The sequence below is a fragment of the Mastomys coucha genome, unplaced genomic scaffold (genome assembly GCF_008632895.1).
Source record: "Mastomys coucha isolate ucsf_1 unplaced genomic scaffold, UCSF_Mcou_1 pScaffold3, whole genome shotgun sequence".
Lineage (NCBI taxonomy): Eukaryota > Metazoa > Chordata > Mammalia > Rodentia > Muridae > Mastomys > Mastomys coucha.
The window spans coordinates 57,672,109-57,682,071 of NW_022196909.1; positions in this window are offsets into that span (position 1 = coordinate 57,672,109).

Genomic DNA, 9,963 nt, shown 5'->3' on the forward strand with positions numbered 1-9,963 from the left:
GAGGGAGGCAGCAAAGGAGGGAGGGAGGCAGTAAAGGAGGGAGGGAGGCAGCAAAGGAGGGAGGGAGGGAGGAGGAAAGGAGGAAGGAAGGAACTCAGTTATAGGCCACAGAGTTTTCAGGTTTATAAACACACAGATGGTTGCAGCTGTAGCCTGGTAGTCTAAGGACACATAAAGACCTTCTCTTAGCCACGGGCTGCTAAGGGTGTGTATGAAGTCTGTAGAAGGAAGCCAGACATCAGTAAGTCACAGATTAAACACTGAGTGAAGGACCACATCATTAGTCACTCAATGCTAGTGTTTATTTGTCTTTCTCTTTTGTTTGTGTAAATGGAAGTACTCTCTAGGGTTTCTGTTTAATTAAAAAAAAAACAGAGCATATTAAATATAAGCAATGAAACTGGTTTAACCAGGAAACAGGGAACATTAAGTCTGTACACAAAATGTATGATCTAACTAGGAGAAAGAGAAATGTGCTACCCACATTGATCCTGGCTAGACCTGTGCCTAAGCCAAGGTCACAGCTAGGTTCAATCAGGGAAGGTAGCAAAAGCCTTTGTCATATGATTGGATGTAGGGCCAGCCTCATGTCTGAGTTTCTAACTGCAGAACACATACATCCCAGGTCAGAACACATACATCCCAGGTCAGAACACATACATCCCAGGTCAGAACACATACATCCCAGGTCGGGTTGTGGGGGGCCAGGCCCTGCTGCTGTATAGGGTTCAGGGCTTGTCTTGCATATCTCTGTGTTTATAACAAGAGATGCTTCTGGGTGGCACAGACTAGGGGAGAGGGCTCCTTCCTATAGTATCGTTGTCAAGGGGACACACTATAACCTTCCATGGTGGTTAGCTTAACTATTTCCTGTGGGTATGTCCCTTATTAAAACTATTTCCTAAATATGGTCCTTTCTTAGGAGACATCCCATTTCCTAGTCAGTCATCATACGTGATCTATAAAGAGAGGTATCAGGCCCTGAGCTCCATGGCTGGCTAGATGTTTCTCATCTGTTGTTGAGAATGGTGAAGCATGCCCTGGGCTGCCTGAGTCACTGTAGGAATGAGGAGAACTCACAAGGAGGAGGGATCAATTTCCTTCTTTGGTAGAATCAGAGAGCTGCAAAGGTGAGCCTTAAGCTGTGCAAAGAGTGGGCAGGGCTTAGATGCAGAAAAAATTTAGTCCTGACCTGGGGTTTCTACCCTACCTTTGACCCTTTAGTTCCCAGATAAAAGACACACACAGTCTTTATATCTACAATAAACCTTCAACAGTAAAAGAGCTGGTCAAATACCTACCTTCTATGTTATTAGACTCTACTTTCCTATTGATAACCCAGAATTATTACTTACTACTTATATGTTTCATCTGGGCTGTTCTTAACTCCAATAGGCCAGCCCTCAGGGCCATGTTTTTAAGACTCCTAACCCATGGCACCTTCTCCTCTACCTTATGTACCTTCTAGTTCTCCTTGTGGTTCTCTTCTGACCAATGAGGTCACTTCAAACCCACCTACCTCTAATCCCTCCAGTAATTGGTTGGACAAAAGACAATTTTATTTAACCAGTAGCTTTAAATCAAGGAACACGGTTTCCACAAAAAAAGCTTGTAAATCAGAGAAGTCATTTATAGGCCTAGGCCTTTGGCTGTAGAATTTAGCATTAGAATACATAGCATCAGACCAAACCTCAACACTTAGAAACCCAGCAAGGGACAGTGTGAACAAAGGCATGGAATGAGGGCCCCCTCAGGGACCCCATGGCCACCCGTCCCCTATTAACCACAAGCCCTTGGGATTCTGCAGACCCCAGGCACCCCCAGCAGCAGCTGGAGGCACCCATCCCATACCCCATGAGTGTATATCCAAGCTTTGCAATTCTGAAGTCCTATGAGACAATGTGAGTGGTGTGTCGGTGTAAGGACCCATGTACATTGTAGACACAGGATTTAATGAAGACTTTCTGGTCCTAGTGTCAAAAGTGTTTCTAAAGTATTTGGAATTACATTAGAACAGAAAGAGCTCCAGTTTATGTTTTGCTAGGTATTCTCCCAACCTACTAGCTTTATTTATTTATTTATTTGATTGTTTGTTTGTTTATTATTTTTGATTGTATGCAGGCTCTCGCAGTGCCTGTGGAAAATCAAAGGACAGATCTGTGGAAACGCATGGTAGTTTCTCATATTCTACCTTTATGTGGGCCCCAGAGCTCATACTTAGACTGTTAGGAATGTGAAGAAAGTGTTCTACCCACTGATTTATCCTGCTGATCCTTTAGCCATTTTAAATAGCAACCATTTCTGATGTTATTTGGCATCTGAGGATCAGGAATTCGGGAACTCCTTAGCTGAGTGGGTCTGGTTCCAGTCTCTCAAAAGGCAGCGAGGACATATTGGCCAAGGCTATGCCACTTGCTGTTGAGAGACCAAATTCTCTGGGTTCAGATTCCATCTTAGAAAAACTTGACCTAAGTACACTAACGGCCGGTACCTAGTTACAGTTTCCAGGCTACCCCCAACAAAACCTGAGCCTAGCTCCAGTTTCCAGGCTACCCCTAACAAGACCTACATCTCCAATTTATTCTCCCCTAACAAATCTACTGTCTAGCACCAGTTTCCAGGTTAATCCCTAACAAATCTGCACCTCCAGGTTACAAGCCTGCCCCTGCCTAACAACCACCAATTAGGAGGAAAGCAGACGTTAAGTTTATGGTTTGGCCCCTTAAAGGTCACAGTAGCACCCCAATTAGGTGCTTGCTAGGCTAGAAACACTCACCCCTTACTTGTCCAGATGAATGTTTGAGGCTGTCTTTTCCACTGGAACCCTACTGTGGGTCAGCAGTGAGTCAAGCCACAAGTTTGAGCTTGTGAATAAAACCCCTGGTGTGATTGCATCAGACTCAGATCCTTGGTGCTCTTTTGGAGTTCATGAACATTTCGGCACAACACTGTCTAACTGGCATGGATGCTCTTCTTGTCTTCTTGTAGTGGGCATCTGTTCTTCAAATGGTGTGTCTCTGTGTGAAAGAGCATCTCTGTGGCATGCGGTTGGTTGCCATTGAGATGACTTTTATAGAAGAGCAAACAGATAACAGGTTCTTTGATGCCTTAGTCTCTGACAAGCCATCACTTCTGCTGTATCTTATCGGCCACTCTGAGCATCCTGATTCAGTGCAGAAGAGGATATGTAAGCAAGTACATACCAGAGGATGTGCACCACTGGGAAATATGGCCAAGGTCATCTTTGAATTCTTATTCTGGGAAGATTAGAGCTTTCAGAACATGAGCTGGGCGCATGCCTATCATCTCAACATTCAGAAGGCTGAGCAGATGGTTCACACCAGTCTCAGTTATACAAGTCAGTTAAGGTCATCCAGGGCTACGTGACACCCTATCTTACAACAACCAAATATACATGCATGCCAGAGATGATGTGGTGAACCAGACACCCTAAAAAAAATTTCACCCTTAAAATACTGAAAAATACTGAGTAAAACATTTTAAAGATTTAGTTTGATTTATAAATTTTATGTCTGTGCATATGTATCTGAGTGTATGTCACATGCATGCAATACCCACAGGGGACAGACAATGGTGCCAGAACCCTAGAACTGGAGTTACAGGCAGCTGTGATCCGCCACGTGGGTGCTGGGAGCCAAACCCTGATCCTACTACTGATTTCTACTTCCTGTCTTTTGCAAAGACACCATATGATAACTTTGGTTTTACCTCTTGACTTAGAAAACCTAAAGCATTTATTTTCTGGCCCTTTATTTTTAAAAAAGGTTATAAAGTCCGGGCAGTGGTGGCACACACCTTTAATCAGAGCAATTGGGAGGAAGAGGCAGGCAGATTTCTGAGTTCGAGGCCAGCCTGGTCTACAGAGTATTTCCAGGACAGCCAGGGTTACACAGAGAAACCCTGTCTCGAAAACTAAAACAAACAAGAAACAAAACAACAACAACAAAAGGAAATAAAATAGGGCATCAGCTCTTTATTGACAGGTGATACATCCACACAGTACCTGAGAGATTTTCCCTACAGGCGTAAGTGAGTGTTTAAGCTGGAGGGTCCTCTAGGCACATCCCTCAACCACCAAATGACAGGGAAGCTTGGTCAGTTTCTCTCATATGGCTACAAACAAGGCACCACAGGAGATAACATGTGAAGGATGTAGGGGTGAGAGCAGAGAACCTTCCAGAAACTGCCTCAAATCTTAGTGGATATTCCTCAGTGATAGTTTACATCAGGCGTTTCTTTCTTTCTTTTTAAGTTTTATTTATTTATTTTATGTATGTGAGTACACTGTAGCTGTGCAGATGGTTGTGAGCCTTCATGTGGTTGTTGGGAATTGGGCTCCCTCTGGTCAGCCCTGCTTCGGTCAACTCCACTCGCTCAGTCCCTGCTTGCTCTGGCCCAAAGATATATTTATTATTATACGTAAATACACTGTAGCTGACTTCAGACACACCAGAAGAGGGCGTCAGATCTCATTACGGATGGTTGTGAGCCACCATGTGATTACTGGTATTTGAACTCAGGACCCGTGGAAGAGCAGTCAGTGCTCTTACCTGCTGAGCCATCTCACCAGCCTTGACATCCTCAGGCACTTCTTAATTCCCTTTCCTCATGCAAGGAGAAAACAACTTTCCTGTTTCTACAGTAGCTCCAATGGCCTGGGAAAGTCAGGAATTATAAGCAGAGGCTGGGTTTATATGGGCTTGCAGCCACATTCACCTCAGCATGAGTTACAAAAACATGGCTGATAATCTGAAAATGTGACCCAGCATGGGGAGTGTTCTCTGTCTAGAAACAAGCAGGAGTCCTGTTGAAGGAACCACTGCTAAGACTCTCAGGCAGACACTTGCTGCAGCACCAAAGACTCCCGGGTAGACACTTGCATTGCCTAGCGCTGGACACAAATGAAAATAAGAAGGAGTCACAGCACACTTGAGGAAGGAAGATGTCGTGAGAAAGGATCAATGGGACAGCAGACTGTAAATAGAGGTCAACAAGCATTTCAGATACTGACTGATTATGAAATAAACTTAAGCATTACGTTTTCATTGCATTTATAGGACGTAGTTATCTTTACTATTTTTATGTGTGCGTGTGCCACAGTTGTAGAGATCAGAAGACAACTTTAGGAAGGTCATGCTCCTCTTCTGCTATGTGGGACTTGAGGATTGAACTCAGGTTATCAGACTTTGACAACATGCACCTTAAGTGGCGAAACCATCTCATCAGCCCAAAGTTAAACATTTTCATATGCCGAACATAGGAAAGACAGTACCAACTGAATTACTAAAGAATGAGAGATAGGAAATACCTATTTGTTAACTGAACAGAACCCTTACAAATAAAAACAAAAATATTACATTAATACCTTTCTGCTTAAGATGCATATCCCAGGCTGATTTCAAATTTCAGATCCCTCTGCCTCCGTCTCCTGCATGCCAGGGTGACAAGCATATACTACCATTGTTCAGCTAAAAATTACACATATTCTTTTAGTACAATTAAATATTTATTTGTTTATTGTATTTGTGCAATCCCACGGTGGGGTATGTATGCCTGGGGGGTGTGGTACATCTCCCAGTACATGTGTGAAGGTCAGAGGAGAGCTTTCAGGAGTCCATTCTCTTGTCCACTAATCACGTGGGTCCTATGACCAAACTCAGGCCATCAGGCATGGCAGCAGACACCTGGGTCATATCAGCACATGATGTCTTTGGTTTTGTGCCTTCGCTTAGAAAGCCTAAAGAGATTATCATCTGGCCCTTTATTTATTTTTAATAAATGTCAAAGTTAGTTGCAGAAATACCTGCATAGAAGCCCCCAGTTAGCCTAGGGTTGAAATATAGAAAAGATGCAGTCATCAAACTACCTTTGTGCGGCAGAATGAACGGAATAAGAGATGGGGGTAGGAGGAGGCTTGGCTAGACACAGTCTGGGCTTGGTTAAAAAAAACAGGGGCAGGGTATCTATGTATTATGTATAGTTAACTGGGTAACTGAAATAGCCCAAACTTGTTTCTGAGTACCGAAGGCTTAAGGGTTCACTCTAAGGAGCCTGGGGAGGAAGATTGGTCCAAGCATGTAGTTACTCCTCAATGGTGAATGGAGTTCTGCAAACAGAGAAAATTAAGAGGAACAGAGAAAGGAGAATTCTTTTTGAATAATAGCTCTTTGCCACATGTACCCAGGTGCTGTGATCCCTAAAGATATCAAAGCTGCTTTGTTACCCAGTCTGTGCCAGCATTGGCTTGCACAATGCTTCTGAGCACCAAGTGCTAACACGCTCTCCAGAGAGCAGCAGGGGACAGAAGCTGGTGGCAGTGAGCTGCAGCGCTGGTGGCAGCAGTACAAGCCAATTAGGGGAGTGATTTGGAGAAAGGATGGCAAGAGGCACCCAGGGCCTCCGGGCTCTTGTTTGAAAATGGAAGACACACCTGGCTTTTTCCACTCTCCTGAGGTGTGTGCTCTGGCCTGGTCAGCTGCTTTCCTGACTGAGTCAGCATGGACTGGGTGGTAAATTTAGGGGCTGGGTGATGAGTCAGCAACTTCCATGTTCTGTTATACGAATGTCTTTGTTCATTTTTCAAGGCCCTCAAATCTCCCTCACAGAGCAGATATTCTCCCCCTGTTTTGCAAATAGGGAAACTGAGGCAGAGAGAGAGGTATTAAGGCTATAAACTGAGATGTCATCCCCAAACCCTATTCTTTCTTCTCTCCCAGCCAGCAATCCTAGCCAGAAACCACATGGGTGGGTGGGTGGGTGGAGCTCGGCCCAGCTCTCCTGCTAAGAATAAGAACTTAGGATTTCCTCTGGGCTCCCCATTCCTCTGTGACAATTTATAGGATCAGCACCTGAATCCCAGACCTTCCTGAGGATCGACAGGCAGTTAATGGTAGCTAAGAGAGGGAGGAGACATTTTCTCTAGTTGTGTGACGGACCACTGGTAAGTGGCTGGTGCTCTTATAAATAACCCCTCCCCTCTGCAAAACTGCTTCTGTAAGAACCCTAAATTAAACTTGGTGGGTAACACACACAGAGGGGCATGAAAAAAGAGGGGGCTAGCTGAGAAGAAGGGAGGGGATCAGGAGTGGGAGGGGAACAAGAAAGGATAGTGATGGGTGAATATGATCAGTATACATTGTGTACATTGTGGAACAGGAAGAAAAACTGAGAAGGAAGCCCTGCTGCACAAACTCCGAATCACAAATAGGTAAAATAACAACTGGAGAAATCTTTCTCAGAATGTCGCTATAGAGATAACCACTCAGGTTTTCCTACTGGGCAAGATGCATGGTGTAGCTACAGTCAGGGGAAGCCAGGAGATCCCAAGCCTGATAGCAGAGAGCCCATGCAGAGCTGAGAACAGGAGGAAGATTTGGAGGAGCACAGAGAGTGGCTGTGGGTGACAACTTTAGAAGGAGGGCAGGCTGGAAGCCAGTCCATGGAGTATAGGCAGTATATGTCATTCCTGACCCTCATGGCTGCTTTTCCACTTTCTGCCAGCAGGAGAAAAATGAAGATACCAAAGACAGATACAGAAAATCAAGAAGAGCATTGCCATGGTTGGTTGTATGTGCTGACTTGATTAGGCTACAGGGTGCTCAGGTATTTAGAAAAGCATGAGTAATGACTGCATCTGCAAGGACGCCTTTTGGTGTGTGCTACCATGACCTAGCAGATGAAGTGAAGTATATATTGCTCTCCCCAGCAAGGGTGGACCTCGTCTAACTCATTGGATGGCTGAGGTAGGGAAATGTCTTCTCTCTGCTTATTTTTGAGCTTGAACATGACTGCTCGTGCCTATGGAGTAAGACACAGGCTTGACCTTACCTGTGTTAGACCTTTCTGCTTCTTGGATTAGAGTTTGGACTAGAATTTATCAGCTGTTCTGGGTTTGCCATTCTGACCCTCAGGTCATCATGCTCCTCAGCCTCTGTAACACTGTGAACTAATTAGTTATAAGAACTCCTGGAGCTGGTGACATGGGTCAGAAGTAAAGAATGCTTCCTGCTCTCTCAGAGGACTGGAGTTCAGCTCCCAGCATCTACATCACCACCATGTGACTTGAAACACCTGTACTTCTGGCTCCAAGGGATCAAGTGCCCCTTCGTGCCTCTGTGGGCACCCAGACATGAGCATAAACATACACAGACATACACATAAATAAAAAAATAAAATAAAATAACATGAGTCTTAAAAGAAGAAACCCAGTCAATCAATTATCTGTTACCCATCCTGCCTGCATCCTCTTGGTTCTCTTTCTTTGGAGCAACTGGATTGCCCCAATACAGGCATTTTCTTGCTGCCTTCTCTACACGCTGGGGCTAAACAGAGAAGGCATGGGTGGGGACAACCTTCAGACAAACCAAACGGGAGGAAGGAACGACTCACGGCCTTCAAAGGCAATGCAAATGTTGGCAGTTTCGGGATGTAACAGATGAAGGTAGTAGATGTAAGGCCAGGTCTGTGCGCATGCGCCCACATGTTGCTCTAGGCCCAGCACTGTGCACTCAGTAGAATCCAGCTACATTTACTTTAATGCTCTGGTACGATGGAGTTGGAATTCTTATTTTGAGCAAGGTGTAATTATGTGTTGATATTGCACTGGTCCCTGCAGACAGAGTCTAGTCAGTGGTGATGAGCATATATGGTCAGGTTGCTTAGAGAAATGGTGACTAGGGTGGGAAGTGACACTTACTTACAGTTGTTGCCATATCAAGGCTAGAGAGTTGCTCCGCCAAATAGTCCCAGTCCTAGGATTGGCCTCAGGGTTCAGGAACTCTTCTTTTTTTTTTTTTTTTTTTTTTTTTTTTTTTTTGCTTCAGACGATTCTGTGAAGGGAAGATGGAAAGTGTTGATTATACAAACTGAAGACATTTCCCTGTGAAGTAAGCACCAGCCCATCCCAGGCCCTAGGCTGAGTTTCACTTGCCCTTTCGCAACACAAACCTTTGTCCCCTAGATCTGACTAAGAGGTTAAGCAATGTGGATAAGGTGGCCAGGCCCTTCCTCTCCCCAGAAGAGAGAAGAGGTCCCTGAGGCAGCAAATGTGAGTCAAATGCCTTGTGGTAGAGGAGGCCACGAGAGTAGACCTGGGGTAAGGTTCTGAGACTACACTTATGGCTGTTGGGCTGAGCCTGATGAGACTAAGCACCAAACATAGAGCTATGCACAGCTCTGACAGTCCCTCCAGGGAGGATTTCAGGATGGATGCTCACGAGGTCCCGCTCCTCTCTGAGTGTCTGTAGGCAGTATTAATAGTTGCAGGGGAAAAGAGATGGTTTCTTCAGTGGTGTAGCCACTAATAAGTTGCACACGTCCTTGTAAATATCCCCTTACTCAGGCTCCTTGATTAATTCACTGGGGCACATGACATGATATATACACACACACACACACACACACACAGAAAGAGAGAGAGAGAGAGAGAGAGAGAGAGAGAGAGAGAGAGAGAGAGAGAGAGAGAGAGGATAATAACAAAATTAAAAGTTTAAAAATATTCTAGTCTTTGTTTAGTAAAGATAATGCGTTTGGTGGTATACTTAAAATTGGTGGCAAAAATCACTCCAGTTAGTAGAGGAGATGGAAGGGTCCACAGTAAGCGCTGTCTGAGGGCTTGTCAAAGTTTCTAGATCCTGTAGTTACAGGCAGCCTCAACATAATGCATGGCAAGTCATTGACATTAGTGTCACCCAGGCACATAGCCAGCTCAAGTGGTGATTGGTGGCTATGTCAAGGCAAGCAGAGGGAAAGGTCATACTCAAATGGCATCTCATTGGGATCGACTCGGAGACGATGCTCATCCCTGTCATCCTTAGTAGAAAAAAATGGAAATGACATTAGTCAAGTAAGGGCTAAATAAGATGATGTGCCTAATATTCAGGGAGACCAAGCCAAAGTTTCAAATGCCCTGGAATAACTGGCTCTGTGTGTGTGTGTGTGTGT